The sequence below is a fragment of the Hordeum vulgare genome, chromosome 4H, assembly GCF_904849725.1.
Source record: "Hordeum vulgare subsp. vulgare chromosome 4H, MorexV3_pseudomolecules_assembly, whole genome shotgun sequence".
Taxonomy (NCBI): Eukaryota; Viridiplantae; Streptophyta; class Magnoliopsida; order Poales; family Poaceae; genus Hordeum; species Hordeum vulgare.
This window is the reverse complement of record NC_058521.1, coordinates 482133036-482155452: the sequence shown is the minus strand read 5'-3', so window position 1 is coordinate 482155452 and position 22417 is coordinate 482133036.

Genomic DNA, 22417 nt, shown 5'->3' with positions numbered 1-22417 from the left:
CTTTATTATATAGCTCATAAGCTCGAATACATCGGGGGAGAGACAAAAGCAAAAGACTCAAACTGAAAACTAAAGACTTATTCCTCTAAAAGAAGAAATAAAAACTGAAAAGGAAAGAACTAAAACAAAGGTAAAAGAAAAAGATATAAAGGTGATACGATACCAGGGCAACTCCCCCAAGCTTGGCAGAAGCCAAGGGTATTGCCCATACCAATGCTTAGTTGTCTTCCTTTGGTGGTGGTGGTGTTGTTGTCGGAGTAGTCTGATCCTCCGTCTTCCAAGGCATAGGTGCTCCATCATGGCAGGATGAACAAGTCGCCGGAATCCTCAAATCTGCAGCCAACCTAATTGATTTAAATTTGTACTCATACTCACAGTTTTGATTCTACAGGTCATAGATCTGGCCCTGAAGTTGGTCAACCCTATTGTAAAGCCAAGAGAGGTGTTTCCCAATATCAATGGCATCCATCTTGTGATTGCTAGTGAACTCCGTGATCATTGTGTGGTTGGCGTTAAGTCCACGCTCCACCATCCCTTGGCACTTGAAGACTTGTTGCTCAATTGCTTCGAGCCTCGTCTCCACACTTCCGGTCTTCTTAGGCCCCTCAACATCACGGATGTGTAACATCCCCTCGCTCATCTTGATAGATTGAGGGTCTTTCAGCACTTTCGTGAGGTAGGGATTGATGACCTTCTCGAAGATTTTGTCCCTAGGAGCGTTTGGGGAAGTCATGATGATCTTGATCTGCGGCAGAAACAAGCTTGAAACGAAAACAGAGGAAAACTACGCCATACGGAGATCAAAACCTTCGGGCGACTATATATTGATTTTTTCTGGGCCAGAAGGAGTCATCCGCAAGAAAACGGAGTCCGGTAGGCACACGAGGTGCCCACAAGCTTGCCCACCGCCACCAGGGGGGTGGTGGCGGAGTGGGCCCTTGTGGCTTCCTCATTTTCTCTCCGGACTGCTTTTTATTTTTCTAATTGTCCAAAAAATACAAAACTTAGGAAATTTCCTATTGGAAAAGTATCGGAGTCCAATTTCTTGGCGAAACAGATACATCTTTGTTTTCAAGGTCTGAAATAGGCTGATAAACATCCCTTATGTACTCCTCTGGAGTTATGACATTGATGATATTGGTCTCAACATTTATTGGAGTACCAGAGATGTAATGCTTGATTCTTTGCCCATCTACCACTCCAGGAAAATTTCCTTCCGTGTTATTGATTTTGATGGCACCAGAACGATATACTTCCTCGGCAACATAGGGACCTTCCCATTTAGAGAGAAGCTTGCCTGCAAAGAATCTCAAACGAGAATTGTATAGCAAGACATAATCACCTACATTGAACTCTCGTTTCTGTATTCGTTTGTCGTGCCATCTCTTAAAATTTTCCTTGAACAACCTGGCATTCTCGTATGCCTGGGCTCTCCATTCATCCAACGAGCTGATATCAAACAACTGCTTCTCACCGTCAAGGTTGAAATCAAAGTTGAGCTCCTTGATTGCCCAATAAGCTTTGTGTTCCAGCTCAAGAGGTAAATGACAGGCCTTACCGTAAACCATTTCATACGGTGACATGCCCATGGGATTATTATAAGCAGTCCTATAAGCCCACAGTGCATCGTCAAGTTTGCTAGACCAGTTCTTTCGAGATCTATTGATGGTCTTTTGTAGGATCAACTTGATCTCCCTATTACTCAACTCAACTTGACCACTAGACTGAGGATGATAAGGATATGCAACTCTATGGTTGACATCATACTTAGCTAGAATCTTGAGGAAAACACCATGAATGAAGTGTGAACCGCCATCAGTCATCAAGTATCTAGGGACTCCAAATCTTGGGAATATGGCTTCTTTAAGCATCTTAATAGATCTGTGGTGATCAGCATTTTTAGTGGGGATAGCTTCTACCCACTTAGTAATGTAATCCACAACAACTAAGATGTGAGTGTACCCATTGGAACTCTGGAAGGGTCCCATATAATCAAAGCCCCAGACATCAAATGGTTCAATGACAAGTGAATAGTTCATAGGCATCTCTTGACGCTTACTGATGTTCCCTATCCTTTGGCATTCGTCACAAGACAAGACAAACTTACGGGCATCCTTGAAGAGAGTGGGCCAATAGAAACCTGATTGCAATACCTTATGGGCAGTTCTATCTCCACTATGGTGTCCTACGTAAGCTTCGGAATGACACTTCTGCAGGATATGTCCCTGTTCATGTTCAGGCACACAACGTCTAATAACACCATCTACTCCTTCCTTATAAAGGTGAGGATCATCCCAGAAGTAGTGTCTCAAATCAACGAAGAATTTCCTCTTTTGTTGATAGGTGAAACTGGGTGGTAAGTATTTGGCTACGATATAGTTTGCATAATCGGCATACCACGGTGCACTAAGTGAAGTGCGGATGACATTTAGTTGCTCATCAGGAAAGCTGTCATCAATTGGTAGTGGGTCATCAAGGACATTCTCCACCCTAGACAAGTTATCTGCTACAGGATTGTCAGCACCCTTTCGGTCAATGACGTGCAAATCAAATTCCTGTAGCAGGAGAACCCATCTGATCAGCCTAGGCTTAGCGTCCTTCTTCTGCATAAGGTACTTAATATCAGCATGATCAGAGTGAATAGTGACTTTGGAGTCAACTATGTAAGATCTAAACTTTTCACATGCAAACACGACTGCTAAAAATTCCTTCTCCGTAGTGGCATAGTTTCTTTGGGCACTGTCTAGAGTTTTACTAGCGTAGTGAATGACATTCAACTTCTTGTCAACTCTTTGTCCTAGAACAACACCGACAGCATAATCACTAGCGTCACACATGATTTCAAAGGGCAAGTTCCAGTCAGGTGGTTGAACAATAGGTGCGGTTATCAAAGCCTTCTTAAGTATTTCAAAGGCTTCCTCACAATCCTCATCAAAAACAAAAGGAACATCCTTCTGCAAGAGGTTGGTAAGAGGCCTAGAAATCTTAGAGAAGTCTTTAATGAACCTTCTATGGAAACCAGCATGACCTAAGAAACTTCGTATACCTCTGATATCTGTGGGGCAAGGCATTTTATCAATTGCATCAACCTTAGCCTTATCAACTTCAATGTCTCTTTCAGAGATTTTGTGTCCTAAGACGATACCTTCATTAACCATAAAGTGGCACTTCTCCCAATTCAAGACGAGGTTGGTTTCTTCGCATCTCTGTAAGACTCGATCAAGGTTGCTGAGGCAATCATCAAAGGAAGACCTGTAAACGGAGAAGTCATCCATGAAAACCTCGACAATCTTTTCACAGAAGTCAGAGAATATAGCCATCATACATCTTTGGAAGGTGGCAGGTGCATTACATAAGCCAAAAGGCATACGTCTATAGGCAAAGGTACCGAAAGGGCAGGTGAAAGTGGTTTTCTCTTGATCAGATTGTGCAACAGGTATTTGCGAGAAACCTGAATAACCGTCTAGAAAGCAAAAGTGTGTGTGTTTTGATAACCTTTCTAGCATTTGGTCGATGAACGACAAAGGATAGTGATCTTTCCTTGTTGCCTTGTTCAGTTTCCGGAAGTCTATCACCATTCTGTAGCCGGTAATAATCCTTTGTGGGATTAGTTCATCCTTATCATTAGGAACGACGGTGATACCTCCCTTCTTAGTTACACAATGTACTGGACTTACCCAATCACTATGAACAACAGGATAGATGATTCCTGCTTCCAGAAGCTTTAATATTTCTTTTCTAATGACCTCTTTCATCTTAGGATTTAATCTCCTTTGATGAACAACAACTGGTTTAAAGTCAGGATCGGTTTTAATCTTGTGCTGACATAGAGTAGGACTAATACCCTTAAGATCATCAAGAGTATATCCAGTAGCAGCGCGGTGCTTCCTCAGAGTTTTTAGTAACTTATTCTCTTTGCGCTCTGAGAGGAGAGCACTAATAATGACAGGATACATCTCCTTCTCATCAAGATAGGCATACTTAAGAGTATCAGGCAACTATTTAAGCTCGAACACAGGATCACCCTTGGGTGGGGGAGGATCCCCAAGCAGTTCAACAGGCAGATTATTCTTGAGAATAGGATGTTGTTCTAAGACAATTCTATCTATCTCATCTCTCTCCTCCATACGGATATAATTTTCATGCTCAAGCAGATATTGCTCTAAAGGATCCGTAGGAGGTACGGCAATAGAGGCAAGAGCAATGATTTCATCTCTACCAGACGACTCTCTTTCATGGGGTTGTCTTCCAAACTTGGAGAAGTTAAATTCATGAGACACACCCTCGAAACTTACTGTGACAGTCTGCTTAATGCAATCAATGTGAGCATTGACAGTGTTGAGAAAGGGTCTACCAAATATGATGGGACAAAAGCTATCTTGTGCAGTACCAAGGACGAGGAAATCAGTAGGATACTTCGTCTTACCACACATGACTTCTACGTCTCTCACAATTCCCAAAGGGCAGATAGTGTCTCTATTAGCTAGCGTGATAGTGACATCAATGGGTTCTATCTCACCAGGTGCAATCTCATCTTTGATTTCATCATAGAGAGAATGGGGTATTGCACTAACACTAGCTCCCATATCACATAAACCATGGTAACAGTGATATCCTATCTTAACAGAAACAACGGGCAGGCCAACTACAGGTTCGTGCTTGTCTTCCGCGTGAGGTTTAGCAATTCTAGCGGAGTCCTCACAGAATTTAATAACATGCTCGTCTATGTCTTCGGCTAAGAGATCTTTGATAATAGCAACACTAGGTTCAACTCTAATCTCCTCAGGGGTGGAAGTGGTCTAATGTAACCCCTACGTATCACAGTTGGAGCTTTAGAATAATCCTTCATTCTAGCAGGGTATGGTGGTTTCTCAGTGTAAGCACAAGGAACAACAGGATCACTAAAAGCTATGATTTTCTCCTCAACTAGATTGGTTTTGGCTATGTTGCTTTCTACAGGAGGATGATATTTAAACCAGTTCTCTTTGGGAAGATCAACATGAGCAGCAAAAGATTCACAAAGAGAAGCTACTATCTCAGAGTCAAGTCCATACTTAGCGCTAAAATCTCTAGAAGTGTTTGTCTCAACAAAAGATTTAACGCAATCAAACTGGAAATTCATACCTGAGTCCTTACCTTCCTCCAGCTCCCAATCTTCAGAGTTGCGTTTGATTCTCTCCAATAAATTCCACTTGTGATCATTATCCTTCTTCATAAAAGAACCGGCACAAGAAGTGTCAAGCATGGTACGATCTTCATGAGAAAGCCAAGCATAAAAGTTTTGAGTGATGATTTCTCTCGAGAGCTCATGATTGGGGCATGAATATAGCATTGATTTAAGCCTCCCCCAAGCTTGAGCTATGCTTTCCCTGTCACGAGGCCAAAAGTTATAAATAAAGTTCCGACCACGATGTACTAAATGCATAGGATATAACTTTTGATGAAATTCCAATTTCAACCGATTGTAGCCCCATGATCCAGCATCATCACATAACCTATACCATGTCAACGCCTTATCCTTCAAAGATAAAGGAAAGACTTTCTTCTTTACCTCATCCTCGGGCAAACCTGCAAGCTTAAATAAACCACAAACTTCATCTACATAGATTAGATGAAAGTCTGGATGTGAAGATTCATCTCCTGTAAAAGGATTAGCCAGCAGTTTCTCAAGCATACCCAAAGGAATTTCAGAAAAGATATTTTCAGTAGGTAACTCAGGTTGAGGAGCAACTCCTCGTGCTTCCGTTCATGGTGAAGATACCCCGAACAAACTCCTGAAAGGAAGAGTTTCCATAGTGACAAGTGACAATAAATTTCAGCACAGTATATAAATGTTTCCTTACCAATTTCCACTTACCAAAGGCGCTTCACTCCCCGGCAACGGCGCCAGAAAATTGTCTTGATGACCCACAAGTATAGGGGATAAATCGTAGTCCTTTCGATAAGTAAGAGTGTTGAACCCAACGAGGAGTAGCAGGCTCTGATAAGCGGATTTCAGCAAGGTAATAACTGCAAGCACTGAAAGTAGCGATAACAAGTGATTGTGTAGCGAGGTGAAACGTAGCAAGCAAAGAGTAACATGTAACAAGAAGTAGCAACGGTGCAGCAAGTGGCCCAATCCCTTTTGAAGCAAGGGACAAGCCTGAACAAAGTCTTATTGGAGGAAAAACGCTCCCGAGGACACACGGGAATTTCTGTCATGCTAGTTTCATCATGTTCATATGATTCACGTTCGTTACTTTGATAGTTTGATATGTGGGTGGACCGGCACTTGGCTACTTACCTTACTTGGATAAGCATCCCACTTATGATTAACCTCTCTCGCAAGCATCCGCAACTACAAAAGAAGAATTAAGACAAAGTCTAACCATAGCATTAAACTAGTGGATCCAAATCAGCCCCTCACGAAGCAACGCATAGACTGGGGTTTAAGCTTCTGTCACTCCAGCAACCCATCATCTACTTACTACTTCCCAATGCCTTCCTCTAGGCCCAAATATGGTGAAGTGTTATGTGGTCGATGTTCACATAACACCACTAGAGGAAAAGACAACATACATCATATCAAAATACCGAACGAATATCAAATTCACATGACTATTATCAGCATGACTTATCCCATGTCCTCAGGAACAAAAGTAACTACTCACAAGACATAATCATAATCATGACCAGAGGTGTAATGAATAGCATCAAGGATCTGAACATAAACTCTTCCACCAAGTAATCCAACTAGCATCAACTACAAAGAGTAATCAACACTACTAGCAATCTTACAAGTACCAATCGGAGTCGCGAGACGAAGATTGATTACAAGAGATGAACTAGGAATTGGAGAGGAGATGGTGCTGATGAAGATGTTGATGAAGATGCCTCCCCTCCGATGAGAGGAGTGTTGGTGATGACGATGGTGATGATTTCCCCCCTCCGGGAGGGAAGTTTCCCCGACAGGATCGTCCTGCCGGAGCTCTAGATTGGATCTGCTCAAGTTCTGCCTCGTGGCGCTGGAGAAACCACGAAATAGCTCCCGTATGATTTTTTCCAAGTCAGGACGCTTCATATAGCAAAAGAGGGGGGCTAGTGGGCCTTCAGGCAGCCCACAAGCTTGCCCGCCGCCACCAGGGGGGTGGTGGCGGAGTGAGGGCTTGTGGGGCCCTGGTGGCCCCCCTCCGTTAGTTCTTTCGCCCAGTATTTTTAATATATTCCAGAAAAAGTCCACGTAAATTTTCAGGGCATTTGGAGATGTGCAGAATAGTGGATTAGGATTTTCTCCTTTTCAAGTCCAGAATTCCAGCTGCCTCTATTCTCCCTCTTCAAATAATCCTTGCAAAATAAGAGAGAAAAGGCATAAATATGGTACCACAAGTAATATAACAGCCCAAGAAGCAATAAATATCAACATGAAAGCATGATGCAAAATGGACGTATCAGCGTGCACTCAACACTCGGATTAAAATCTTGGAGCATTTCCACCCAACGAGTTTGCCGGAGATTCAGGTTAGGCTGAGTGAAGATGTACTTGAGACTCTTGTGACCGGTGAACACTTCAACCTTTCGTTCCAACAAGAGGTGTCTCCAAGTCATCAAAGCGTGTACCATAGCTGCTAGCTCAAGATCATGCACAGGATAATTCTTCTCCGCTGGCTTCAACTGCCTGGAGGTATAAGCAACCACTTTCTTCTCTTGCTTCAGAACTGCACCAAGACCCTGGAGAGAAGCGTCGCAGAACACCTGGTAAGGCTTGGAATCATCCGGAGGAACCAATACTGGAGTAGAGGTGAGCTTCTCTTTGAGTGTGTCGAAGGCCAACTGACACTCTGGAGACCAAGCATACTTCACACCCTTCTGAAGAAGACTTGAGAGCGGCTTAGCAATCTTGGAGAAGTTCTCAAAGAACCTACTGCAATAGCTTGCAAGCCCGAGAAAGCTTCGAAGCTGCTTCACATTCCGCGGAGGCACCCATTCAACAATGGCATGCACCTTGGACGGATCAACTTTGATGCCCTCGGCAGAGATAATGTGCCCAAGATAGACGACTTCTTTCAGCCAGAACTCACACTTGGAAAACTTGGCATACAATTTGTACTCCCTGAGCTTATCAAGCACCAACCTGAGATGTTCTTCATGTTCTTCCTCAGTTTCAGAAAAGACCAGAATGTCGTCGAGATAAAGCAAGACAAAGTCATTCTTGGACGGAGAGAATATGTAGTTCATCAATTGACAAAATGTCGAAGGAGCATTTGCCAGACCAAAAGACATGATCGTATACTCATACGAGCCAAAACTAGTCTTGAACGCAGTCTTTGGAATATCCTCTTCGTGAATGCGAATTTGATGATAGCCCATTCTGAGATCGAGCTTGGAGAAGATCTTAGCCCCTTTCAACTGTTCGAACAACTCAGTTATGTTCGGAAGTGGATATTTATTCCTGATTATCTTCTTGTTCAATGGATGGTAATCGACACACAACCGGTCCGTGCCATCCTTCTTCTTGACAAACAGAACCTCACAGCCCCACGGAGATGAGCTCGGTCTGATCAGACCCAAACGCTCCTGCTCATCGAGTTGCCTCTTAAGTTCCTTAAACTCTTCTGGACCTAATTTGTACGGCCGTTTGCACACTAGCTTAGTACCCTGGCTCAAGCTCAATCACAAATTCGACTTCTCGGTGCGAACGCATGCCTGGCAGCTCTTCTAGAAACACATCTTCATATTCGCAGACCACTGGGCCTGCGAAATAGGATTAATCTAACCCTTTTCATTCAAAGAGAACAAACGGAATGTATCATCACGCGCCACGAATATAACCACGTCCTCCGAAGAGTGGGTAAGCTTCACTTCAATAGCTTCACAATTAATCGATGCCTTGTTCATGGCCAGCCAATCCATACCAAGGATCAAGTCAATGTCGGAATTTCCCAAGACATACGCAGAAGCCAGAAAAGAATAACTTCCTATCTTGACATCGACATCAGGAACTCTAGAATTTGATCTCATCTGTGCACCCGGAGAAACAACTCCCAAAGGTCTATGCAAACTTGTCGAGGGAAAATCATGCTTGATGAAAAATGACTTTGACATAAAGCAATGCGAAGCACGAGAATCGAACAAAACTTCAGAAGGAAAATCATTGACTGGAAGGTTACCCATGATCACATCAGAGGAGTTGTCTGCTTCAGCTGCGCTCACCATGTTGACTCGAGCTGACCTGGAGTTGAACTTGACAAGAGCATTACTTGGAGGTTTGCCTGGAGGAGGAGGCGGCAGACGGAGCTGAGAAGTGCACTTGTTGGCATAATGACCCTTCTGCCCACACTTGTGACAAGTAACCTCTGCTGGCTGCCGGTACTGTGTATGAGGAGGCCCTTGCTTCTGATGCTGGAATCTCTGCTGAAAGACTGGGTTGGGAGGATGGGAAGAACCACGGCCACCAGAATACTTGAACTGCTGCATGTGCCGAGGAGGAGGAGGAGACGCCTAAAACTTATGTTGCTTCTGAACCACCTGAGTAGAGGAAGAGCTGGAATCTCTGAAGCGCTTCTTAGAATTCTCCACCCTGAGCAAGGCTTCCTCTTCCCTGAGAGCTAAGTTGTAGAACTTGTCGAACTCCTCTGGATCGTGCAAAGCAAGAGCCAACTGCAAATCTTCTTTTAAGCCACCTCTGAACTGATAAATCTTGCTCTTCTGCTCAGGGATATCTTGCAAGGCGTATCGGGCTAGCTCGTGGAACTCGACGTTGTACTTGTACACAAAGTTACCACCCTACTTCAAGCGCCTGAACTTCTCACGCATTTCCTCCACGAAGCTGGAAGGAATGTAGTGGGACCTAAAGTCACGACAGAACTCATCCCAAGTGATCACTCTAGCGCCCCTGGAATCCTTCAACAGTTGCCACCAGATAGATGTGTCGGTGAATACTCACAACATATGCCATAGGTAGGCTAAAGTCAGTGAGAACCGAAGGTGCAAAGGAGGGCGCTGGGAACGAGGTTGGTACAAGCATGGAACGCACGATGTACCCAGGTTCAGGGATCTCCGTAGAGATAAGACCCCTAGTCCTGCCGGTGTGTTTGATGTATATGGATGGATTACAAGGTTGCTCCTCGAGCAGCGTTGGGATGTGGAAGAGGGGAGCAGCCGGCTCGTCTCTACCTCTCTCTATGTGGTTGGTGGGTGTGAAGTGTTGTTCGACCGACCCCCTGCATGGAGGGTGACCGGGGGGTTTTATAGACGAACCCGCCGGCCTACAATATGGATAAAGGGTACAAGAGTGGGACTCGGCTGGCGGCCTCGTTGGCTGACCAGGGGCCCACGAGAATCTTGTCTTGAGGGGCCCACCGGCTAAATGGTCTCACTTGGCCGTGGGACCCGCCGGCTGGCCAATGAAGCTCTCGCGTAAGGTTGATGATGAGTACGCGCTGTACGTCGAGCGTCGTCCAGCGAGATTCGTCATGGGCAGGTAGTACGACCGCCTGCACTGTTCCCCACGCCGAGTGCAGTAATGGAGTGGGAGTGTGACGGTCCGACACTATGCTAGGTGATGGATCAGAGCCGGGGTAGGTCAGCGGCGTGGCCGCCGACGCTCGTACCTGCCGGACACTCCGATCCAGTACCTTTGTCGACGCGTAGCTACCTTTAATCGTGAGGTCTCATCCTGACCTACGATCTGATGTGACTTGTGATCCCCGGCCGGCTAGCCTGCTTGGCTAGCCGGCTTGGGCACGACCGCCTTGTTCCTAGCCGACTGGCTTGGACAACACGGTCAGGAAGAGGAAGCCGTCTTGCCTCTAGTCGGCAGGGGTTGCCTATCCGGCCAGAGAGTTGACCGCCTCGTCCTCCAGCCGGCGGGCGCAGCCTAGCCGGCCAGAAGACTTAGGCATCGGGGAACTGTATTTGTTCATATCCTTTGGGCAGGAAATGATGGAGCAGGCTTGATGAGCCTACCCCGGGGTTATCCCCTAGACAGTAGTCCCCAAAGCTAGAGAGGCCTGCCGTCTGCGGACGGGCGGCCTCACCGGCTTGATATTTTGTCTTGGTATTTCTATCGCTTCTTGCGACACGGGATGCCGGCTCCGAAACCGGCTGGCTTCGAAGCGACGCCTCGGCTTCGTCGTAGGTCGCCCAGAAGGCGCCACGTGCCAAGCCCCGCATGACGTAATGATGGTGATTACTGGTGATGGGACCGGGCCTGGGCCCTGGGTCCCGCCATGACGCCCCCTCGGCCTCCGCGCGAGAGATCTTCTACGGATTTACTCCACGACGGTTGGGCTCAGGGAAGCGCTACCGTCCGTAATACACAGGGTTAGTGGGGTCCCACGCGCACCGGATCCCCTCCCCACGACGCTTCGTGGTGTTTAAATGGGATGCGAGGGTTCCGAGGAGGCCATTCGTCTCTCACTCTCACCCCGTATTGACGCTCTCTTCCTCCCTGAGCCTAGAGAGAAAGAGCCCGTCCTCTCGTCTTCATCACCTTCGTCGCTGCCGAGCCACCAGCCCTTCCGAGCTCTAGCCGCCCGCAGCCATGGCCGGCGGCTCCACCTCGAAGAAGTCCTCATCGCAGAAGCCCTCGTTGCAGGGGGCCTGGCTGGGTAGCGAGATCTGCGAAGGCCACATCGAGGCGCTCCGTCATCACCGGCTGCTGCCCCCGGCCTCCCAGGTGCTGGTGCGAATCCCAAGCGCCGAGACCGCTCCCACACCTGCCGTGGGAGAGGTCGTGGTCTTCAACGAGCACTTCTACCGGGGCTTCGGGCTCCCGGCGAGCGCCTTCTTCTCCGAATGGCTCCATTTCTTTGGCCTGCAGCCACATCACCTGACGCCGAATGCCATATTGCAGCTGTCGGCCTTCGTGGTTTTGTGCGAGGGCTTCCTTGGGATCGAGCCTCACGTCAATCTTTGGCGCAGCTTGTTCTTCTTCAAGCAGCAGTCCATCGCGATGGAGAAGTCCGAGGTGGAGAAGCTCACCAGGCCACGCCCGATGACGCTGTGCGGAGCTGCACTAGTACATCACCGCAAGTAGTCCAACTTCCCCCAGCTGCCGCTGCAGGAGCCCAGCAAGCAGTGGCAACGGGGCTTCTTCTATGTGAAGAACGCCGACCCCGCCAAGGACGCCCTCAACATGCCCCATTCAACGTCGATCCACCGACGAAGTTGAACTGGGCAGCGAAGACCTCCAAGCCGATTCCCGAGGTGGCGCAGATTTGCGCCTACCTCGAGATCCTGGAGAAGGACGACCTCCTCGGCCGCGACCTGCTCACCACCAGGGTGACCCGCCGGATCCTGCCGCTGCGGAGGCGGCCACATCTGGTCTGCCAGATGAGCGACCGGCATGATCCCTGCAGGATGTCCACTAAGAGGTTCACCCCTAGCGCGGTGGCGCGAAGGGTGAACCTGATTTCCACCGCCCACATGGACGACAGTGGGAACTGGTCATGGGGGATGACCCCCTTCAACAGGCCCCGTTCGCCTCCGGTGGTAAGTGTTTTCTTTGTTCTTTGCTGTTTGTCTTGCGACTGGCCATCTCGCTGAGCCGGCTATCAAATCCTTTTTCGTAGATGTTCGAGAAGCTGCAGGCGTCCCTCCGTCCGCCTGCTCCCGATGTGGCCACGTCCGACGCCTCGGAGATCGAGGACGAGGGCGTGATCGAGTCTCGCTCGGACTCCTCCGCAGGCTCAGAGAATGCGTTGGAGTCGGAAGGGACAGAGCCGTCTGGTGAGTACCCACGGGGCTCCGTCGTAGACTGGACGGATGACGACGAGACTCTCTCATTCCTCTGTGATGCAGCCTTCGAGGAAGACTCCGATGGGGTGGAGGAGGTTACCAGCCCGCCACTGACGCGCGGTCCGCGTCAAAGAGCCGGGACAACCGTCGCTGACGAGGCGGCCGAGAAGAAGGGCAAGGGTGCCACAGCTTCGAGGCCGGCTCCTAAGCGCCCGACGCCGGGTCCTCCAGCCGGAGCACGGGCAGGCGGTGCCAAGAAGCGCCGTGGTGCCGGCAGAAGGCAGGTGCCCATGGTCGCGGGGTAAGATTTCCTCCCCCTTTTCTTGGTTAGTTTTGTAGGAAGTTTTGTTCCTTAAGAATGTCGCTCGACAGGTAGGCGGAGGATGTGGAGGAAGACACCGCCTCCGCAGCCGAGCGGGCTAGCTGGGCAGCAGCCGATGCTGCCTAGAGGGAGCTTGAGGACCAGTCCAAGTGACAGTGGGACGCGGCTGCGGGGAAGACGGCCGAGGGCCAGTCTTGCCCCAGCCGGGCCGAGAAGCCGGCGGAGAAGTGTACGAAGGCTAGACATGACCCCTCCGCGCATGCTCGCGTGGAGGAGCCAGCTAGCGAAGCGGCTCCGGGGCACGCCCCGAGGGCTGAGGGGCCTGAGCCATCCGAGCCGGACGCTTCTACGCCGGTGGACTTGGAGACGATCCCCGACTCCCCCAGGGCTGAGCCGGCGCCCGACGCCCAGGAACTAATCCTGGACGTGCCGGACACGGCCCCTGATGCGCCAGGGGTGACCATGGATGCGCCGGATGCGGCTCATCCACCTCCCGGTGAGGAGGCAGTGCCGGCCGGGACATCGGTGGAGCCGGTCACCGCGCCGACTCCTTGAGCCGGCGCCATCATTGTTCCCCACCGCGGTCCAGCTGCGCCGGGAGCTGGTGGCCGGGTCGGGAGCCGGCCCATGAAGTCATGGCGGGCGGCCAACTTGGCGCACGCACGCCTGCCTGCCGGCACTGCGCTCATATGTGTCCCGGAGCTGGTGTCGCTGTTTTCCAGCAGCCGGTCCAAGGTGGAGCAGTCGGCCCGTGTGGTGGGCAGCGACTTTGAGCGCTTGGAGGCCCGCACCAGGGTAAGTGCTTCACCCTGGTCTTTCATTTTTTCCTTTTGCTTCAGTGGGGGCGTGCCAGCGCACCCACTGGGTGTAGCCCCCAAGAATCGGGCCGGCCGATCATCGGCCGAGCCGCATCTCTTTGAGCCTCTTTTCTTGTTTTGCTTCTTTAGAGGGGGCGCGCTAGTGCACCCACTGGGTGTAGCCCCCGAGAATCGGACTGGTTATGACTTAACCAAGCCGAATCTTACTCCTGCTTCTTCTTTGTTTTTGCAGGATATTTATGATGCCCAGGTGCAGGCTTATAATGAGCTGCGGGATCAGCACCAGGCGACCGATGGCCAGGTTGCCGGGCTCCAAGCCCGGCTGGGTGAAGTCGCCGTGGAGTGGGACGCCCTGCGCGACGCAGGCGACCGACTCCAGGAGCAACTGGCTCTTCTCCAGTTGGAGAAGAAGGAGCTCGAGGCGGCCAGCCGGGTCGAGCTGGAGCAGCTGCGCGGCACGCTGCAGGAGAAGGAAGCCTCCTATTCTGCCGATGTGGAACGCCTTGCGTCGGTTCATCTCAAGGAGATGGAGCTCAAGGACGCTGCCTTAAGGGAGAAGGAGGAGTCCCTTGTCTAGAAGCAGTTGCAACTGGTCAAGGCTCTGGAGTCTGCGGTGACTCTCCAGGAGGAGGTTGCCCGCCTTACTTATGTGAGCAAGGTGCGGGAGCTCGAGGTCTTGGAGAGCGCCCATGAGACCGATGGCGCCTTCCATCGTGAGTCTCTCTTTTTTGTTTCGTCTTGAGCTTTCTTGACCGTCTCCTCTTCTTACTCCTTTCTGCGCTCCTTTTCATGTCTCAGGCCTCTTCCCTGCGACCCAGGTCGCAGCCGACACGGCCGTCGAGGTGAGCCGTGAGGAGCCCCGCGCGGCTGGGCAGGAGGTAGATGCTACCTCCGGCTGGAGTGCGGAGGAGATCAGAGTGGGCCTCCGGGCCCGCCTGCACGCCCTGGGCGAGTCCGTGGCTCAGCTCCAGGTTGCACGCTCGTCGATGGTGGCGGCCCTGTGGCCGGATGGCGTGGAGCCAGCATCGATGAGCCATCTCACGCGCTGGCTTGCAGCTGGCGAGGATCGCCTTGACGCCTGGCGCGCCTCGGCGACGTGCGCTGGAGCCTACATGGCCCTGCGCTTGGCCAAGTCCTGGTACCGAAACCTGGACTTGGGCAAGCTCATCGCTGGGTGCGACGGCTCGGAGGCGTAGCTGCAGGCTGTGGAGGAGGCGCTGCGCGTGACGGCCAGCGGCATTGCTGAGTACGTTGCTTGGGACGAACCCGTTTTGGAGTGGGGTGAAGATGGCAGTGTGATCCCTGAAGATCTACACGGCCTTCAGCCCTATGACCCCGATGGCAGCTCCGACGAGACGGCCCACGGTGTGGATACTCCTGCCGCCTCCAGCGGTGCGGCGTACGCCGACTCCAGTGCGGATGGAGTCGGGAGCCTTCGCGAAGGAGACGGTGCAACCGCCTCGGGAGAAGCCGGGGATGGTGAAGCCACCACTTCAGGAGCAGCAGCCAGGACTATCGATGTGGCCGCAGCCCCGTAGCCGGTGTCCTGTTTGTTGTCTTCAATTTTGTTGTCAGCCCAACAGTTCCACCCACTGGGGGTGTAATGAACCTCAGCCGTGGGCCAATGCATTTTGAATGTATGTATTCAGCATTATATTCGTATTGCCATGCGTGTTGCTTTATATCTTTATCTTTTGATTCCTGGTTGAATTCTTTTTCTCCAATCCCTGTATTTCCAAGTTTCCACCCCGCCAGCCCAACAGCCGGGAGCCGGTCTATGACTGGGTCGAGGTTTCTAGCCTTAGAACACATGACTTAGATTTTTTGAAGCCATCAAGACTTAAAGATTTAGACATAAAACAGCAGAGGCCGGCCTGAATGAGATCGTAAATTTGATCGAGCCAACCCGAGCCGACAACCCTTTTGTAGTCGAACTTTGCATGCATCCGGCCTTACCTGGCGTCGCCTCGCAAGCCGGATGGCCGGAGCCGGTCTGCAAGCTGATACGAGGTGACCAGGGATCGGTCCGGCTTACACTATGTGTTCTTCTACAACATAGGGAAGGTGTCCGGGCGGTTAGCGAGCCCCCGAGCTTTTTAGGGCCAGCAAGGGGCGTCGCAGAGTGAGCACTCTAGATATGAATTCTAAAAGAAGCATGAGGCATGCTCTTTCTATTGCATTCATTGAGGATCATTGAAGAGGGAGAAAGATACATATGTGTATGCTCTTTCCATTGTTTGATACTTGCCTTCTAGCAGTAGAACGGGTGAAGCAACGCCGCATTCCATGGACGTCCCGTCTCCTGGCCGGAGTCGTCCCTCTTGCGCTTCCTTGGCTTTTGGGCATCGATCAAGTAGTAAGCGTTGTTGTGCAACGCCCTACTGATGATGAAGGGTCCATCCCATGGGGATGAGAGCTTGTGCTGGCCGGCAGTGCGCAGGATTCTTCGGAGGACCAAGTCTCCCTCTCTGAAAGAGAGAGGCTTGATCTTTTTGCTGTGGTAGTATCTCAGCTTCTGTTGATAGATGGCCGTCTGGCTCAAGGCCAAGTCCCTTGCTTCTTCGAGGAGATCCACACCATCTTCTCTTGCCTCCTTTGCCTCCGTCTCCGTGTATAGGGTGATCCGAGGCGAGTCGAACTCGATATCCATGGGAATAATAGCCTCAGACCCAGATACGAGGAAGAATGGAGTGAAGCCGGTCGACCGGTTGGGCATGGTGCGGAGGATCCATAGCAGAGCCGGCAGTTCTTTGATCCAGCAGCCGGCCGATCTGACAAGTGGTGCCACGAGTCTTGGCTTGATGCCGGCCAGGATCAGGCCGTTGGCCCTCTTCGCTTGGCCATTCGACTGAGGATGTGCCACTGATGCCAATCGAGCCGGATGCCTACCTTGGAGCAGTAGAGCGCCATGGCACCTTTGGCGAAGTTGGTGCCGTTGTCGGTGATGATGCTGTGGGGGACGCCATATCGAACAGAGATGTCCGTGATGAACTTGACAGTCGTGTGGCCATCAAGCTTCTTGATAGGTCTGGCCTCAATCCACTTGGTGAATTTGTCGACGGCTACCAAGAGATGGGTCATTCCACCACGAGCCGTCTTGAAGGGCCCTACCATGTCCAGTCCCCACACGGCGAACGGCCATGACAGGGGGATGGTTTTGAGGGCCTAAGGCGGCATGTGGCTCTTTGCGCTGAAGAACTGGCATCCTTCGCATTTGTTGACCAGATCCACGGCCTCCTTGAGGGGCGTGGGCCAGTAGAATCCATGGCGGAACGCCTTGGCCACCAGGGTTCTAGAGGCGGCATGATGCCCGCACTCCCCCTGGTGAATGTCTCTGAGGATCTCCTGTCCCTTCTCTGATTCGACGGAGCGCTGGAACACGCCGGTCAGGCTGCACCGCACCAGCTCGCGAGTGATGATGGCGTAGGCTGCGGACCTGCGCTGGATCTGCCTCGCCTCCGCCTCATCTTGAGGAAGCTCACCACGAAGGAGGAAGGCCAGGATAGTTTGAGCCCATGATGGAGCCGACACAAGGGCTGGCGCCGCCTCGACCTGACTGTTAGGGGCTTCTACAGCCCCTGTGCTTGGTGAAGCATCGATCGTGGGTTGGAGACGAGGTGTCTCTGGTGCTGCCGCAGCAGCTGGCTCGCCGTCTACCTCCATGACGTCCACCCACTTGGTGTCGAGACGACATGATTCGAGGCAGGGCAGAGCAGGGGTCGTTGTTGTAGCCGGTGCCGCTATTGGAGTCGGCATGGCCAGCATAGCCGACACAGGGGCTGTAGCTGGCGTAGCTGGTGGAGCCGACGGCGCTTGCACCGTGGATTCAGCCGGTGCTGCTATTGGAGTCGGCATGGCCAGTGTAGCCGGCACAGGGGTTGTAGCCGGCGTAGTTGATGGAGCCGACGACGCTTGCACCGTAGAATCAGCCAGCACGAAGATCGATGTCGACTCGGGAGACGTCCTAATAGACGGCTTGTGGAGTTTCTCGAGGGAGACGCCGGCTGGGATAGCCTGTTTCATGGAGCCGATTTTGGCCAGTGTATCAGCTGCCTCATTGTCTGCCCTGGGAATGTGGTGGAACTCGCAGCCCTCGAAGGGGTCGCTGAGCTGCTGGATGAGGAAGCGGTAGCTTGCCATGTTGGCGTCCCTGGCGTCCCATTCGCCAAAAACTTGTTATACCACCAAGTCTGAGTCGCCGAAGCATATGAGCCGCCGGATGCCAATCTCCTTGGTGAGCCGGAGGCCGTGAGCCAGTGCTTCCTACTCGGCGACGTTGTTGGAGGCGGCGAAGTGGATCTGGAGAGCATACTTCGAACCGTCGAAGTGCATCCGCCAATGCGTAGAGTCTCAAGGCGGTGGCTCGAACTGGGTCTCGGCCCAGTCGTCTAAGAAGTCGGCCACCACCTAAGATTTGATGGCGGTGCGAGGCTCGTAGCAAATTTCGTGGTCCGCCATGGCGATGGACCACTTGGCAATCCTGCCCATTGCATCCCGGTTGCCCATGATCTCTGAAAGTGGAGCAGTGATCACCACAGTGATGGCATGCTCTTGGAAGTATTGCTTCAACTTCTTTGCAACAAGGTAAACCCCATAACACATTTTTTTAATGGGGGTAGTTCTGCTTGGAGGCGGACAAGACCTCGATGAGGTAGTAGACAGGGCGCTGCACTGACAGTACCTTGCCCTCCTCCTTGCGTTGAACTACCAACACTACACTAACCACACGAGTGGTCGCGGCAATGTATATGAGTATGGGTTCCCTTTCAGCCGTGCTGCCAAGATTGGCAGGCTTGAGATGACCCGCTTGAGGTCGCGGAAGGCTTCGTCCGCCTGGTCGTTCCACTCAAATTTTTTCATCTTCTTCATGAGCTGGTAGAGTGGAAGGGCCCTCTCGCCAAGCCGGCTGACGAACCGGCTAAGGGATGCCAGGCAGCCAGCGAACTTTTGGACGTCTAGGATTCGAGTCGGCCGCACCATCCGCTCGATGGTGCCGATCTTCTCGGGGTTCGCCTTGATGCCACGAGCGGACACAAAAAACCCGAAGAGTTTGGTGCCTGGAACCCCAAAGACGCACTTCTCCAGGTTGAGCCGGATCTTGTACTCGCGCAGGTTGGCGAACGTCTCTCGCAGATCGTCGAGGAGGTTGAAGTGCTGCTTCGTCTTGAAGACGATGTCATCCACATAGACGTGGATGTTCCTGCCAATCTGTGGCAGTAGGCACTGCTGCATGCAGCGTTGGAATGTCGCACCAGCGTTCTTCAGACCGAACGTCATGGTGGTGTAGCAGTAGGCCCCGAAGGGCGTGACGAAGGAGGTCTTCAGGCGATCAGTTGGATCCAGCTTGATTTTATGCTAGCCTGAATAAGCATCCATAAACAACAGCAATTCGCAGCCTGTAGTGGAGTCGGTCACTTGATCTATCCTAGGCAAAGCGAAAGGGTCTTTCGGACAGGCCTTATTCAGGCTAGTGTAGTCGATACACATTCGCCAGGTGTTGTTCTTCTTCAGCACCAGGACTGGATTAGCTAACTAGCCCGGGTGGAAAACCTCCATGATGAAGCCGGCTGCAAGGAGCCGGGTGATCTCTTCTCCGATTGTGCGCCACTTCCCCTCGGCGAAGCGGCACAAAGGTTGTTTCACCAACTTTGCATCCGGTCACACGTGAAGTTTGTGCTCGGCGTACTTCCTCGGAACACCCGACATGTCTTTGGGAGACCATGCAAAGATGTCCCAATTCTCACGGAGGAAGTCGACGAGCTCACCTTCCTATTTGGCGCTGAGACCAGCCCCGATGGTGACGCATTGCTTGGGGTTGGCAGGGTCGAGTGGGACCTGCTTGGTCTCTTTGGCCGGCTTGAAAGAGCCCTCACCAGCCGACTAGGACGGAGGAGAAGGAAACGCCGGCTGCTCGGTAGCCTGGGCCACGAGACGGTCGATCTGCCGCTTCTCCTCAGGGATCACCAGGGCGTTGGTGAGGCGGCTGCTATCTTGGGCGCACTCGAGCGACTTCTTGTAGTCGCCAACAACAGTGATGATGCCCTTCGGACCCGGCATCTTCATCTTCAGGTAGGCGTAGTGCGGAATAGCCATGAATTTGGCCAGAGCCGGTCTGCCTAGCAGCGCGTGATACGGGCTGCTGAGGTCCACTACCTCGAATCATATGGACTCTCGGTGGAAGTGGGCCTTGTCGCCGAAGAGGACGTCCAGCTGGATTTTGCCGATAGGCGAGCAGGACTGCCCAGGCACGATGCCATGGAAGACAGTGCTGGTCGGCAGGACGTCCGTCTCCTTGAGCCCGAGCTTGAGGAGAGTGTCGACGTAGAGGATGTTGATGCTGCTGCCACCGTCGACCAGTACCCGGGAGAACCGGGAGGTAAGCTTCTTGGAGGCGAAGGTGGGGTCGAGGACGAGCGCGTATGAGCCCGGGTTGGGCATCACCGCAGGATGGTTCACCCGGCTCCATGTGATTGGCTTGTCGGACCAATGCATGTATTGGGGAACCGGGGGAACCATGGTGTTCACCTCGCGCCATCTCTGGCGCAGGCTGTGCTTGTCGTCGCCTTCACTAGTGAAGACGAGAAGGCCCCATCTTGATGGGGTAGTCGTCGTGAAGGCGGCCGTCGTCGCGAGGCGGCGGTGGTGGAGCCGGAGCAGGACCAGGAGCCGGTGCATGAGGCGCCGCCTGCGCACCTGGGGGAGCCGGCATGCCATCCCTTTGCGACAGCCGGCGTGCGAAGCTGCACCGTCGAAGGGTGTGGTTGGACGGTTGCGCCCCAGAATGTATCTTGCAGGGGGCGTCAAGCAGTTGCTCGAAGGACTGCTTGGGCAGCCAGTTGGCGTTGTTCCTGTTGGAACGCTTCCGTGGAGGGCCGGCTTGAGGAGCCGATGTCTCGCCCTCCACGCTCGCTACCAACTTGCTGTTGGAGCGCGAATCCATCTGATCCGCCTTGCGCTGTTGTGGTTCTGGCCGCCTCGACCGTCTCCAGCCGGCTTGGGAGTAGCCGGTGTGGGGACAGCCTTGTCCGAGGCGGTCACCTTGACGCGCATCGCCGAGTCGGCCGTGGCGTACTTATCCGCCTTGGCCATGAGCACCGCCAGAGAGGTGGGATCGGAGCACATGAGCTTGTGCTTGAGGAGAGTGCCGTCTCGGCAACCGTTGATGAAGTACTGGATGGCTTGTACCTCATGAACCCCCTCACAGGAGTTGCGGAGCTCCGTCCACCAGGTGACGTAATCGCGAAGGGGTTCGTCGGGCCTCTCGACGCACATGGCTAGCTCGCGGGGCCGGCGAGGGTGCTTGTAGGTGCCAGTGAAGTTGCGGATGAACGCCTCCTCGAAGTCCACCCAAGAGTTGACGCTGCCGGCCGGGAGGCTGTTAAGCCAAGTCCGTGCCGAACCGGCCAACATGAGTGGCACGTAGCGGACCGCTACGCGCTTATTGCCCCTGGCAATGCCGACGGCTGTGGTGTAGTCGATCAGCCAGTCCTCTGGCTTGGCCGTGCCGTTGTACTTGTGCATGTCCCGAGGCAAGGTGAAGCCTCGGGGGAATGGCTCCCCTCGGATCCGGGGGCCGAAGCAGGCCGGACCGATGGGACCGTCCTCCTCCAGGAGGGGCGACTGGGCCAGGACGATGAGACGCCTGCGGGCGTCCCGATCATCCTGGGGAGTGTGAGCGCTAATCTGAGTAGCGAGAGGGGAGGCACCTCGCGAACCAGAGACATGGGTACTTCCCAGGTGAAGAATCTCACACTCCGAATCGCCCTCGTCGCCTCCGCGACGCTTGCTCGAAGTGTGCTCGCTCTGGCGCTGGGAGCGCCGGTCTTTGCTTGCCTCGCCCTCCGGCCGGAGGTGCAATGCAAGGAAGATCCCTCCGCGTGATGCTGACCGCTAGGGTTGCGGCGTGCTCCGGAATCGGGTCCCGGAGATTCTGACTGGGCCTGACCGGGGTCAAGCCGAGTGTGTTGTTTGTTGGCTGCGTCAAGGAGATCCTTGACCCGCTTCTCCTGGAAGGCGCTCTCCTCACCCTCCAAGCTTGCCATCTCTTCCATGGCCGCCTGTGCCGCCCGCATGTTGGCCGCGTGGGTCTCGTAGGTGGCTAATCGCCGCCTAGGATGTCAGCAATGAACCGGCCACTGCTGTGGACCGATCCAAGCCGACTAGGGGCCTCGGAAATTGGAGTGAGGCCGTATGCGGAGTTATACTCGCGCTGCATGGCCTCCATCCGACGCTTTGCCAAGGCGACGGCAATTCCCACCTCCAAGATATGCTTGCGAGCCTCCTCCAGTGAGGCTCGGGCGTCGTTAGGGTTCGTGGAAGCAGCGATGGGTGTCTTCAGGCCGGCGATAGCGTCATGAAGAGTATCAGCGGTCAGTAGGCTCACCAGCGTCTGCTGACGCCTTGCCATGAGCTGCACTGGTGCCAGCGCCGATAACCATCACCTCCATGACGTTGGAGACGGCGGCGACATGGTATGGGGTGAAGAACCCCACCGACGGCGGAGGGCCGTCGAAGATGAGTACATTGCCGGGGTACATGTCATGTGCAGGCATCTCAGCGA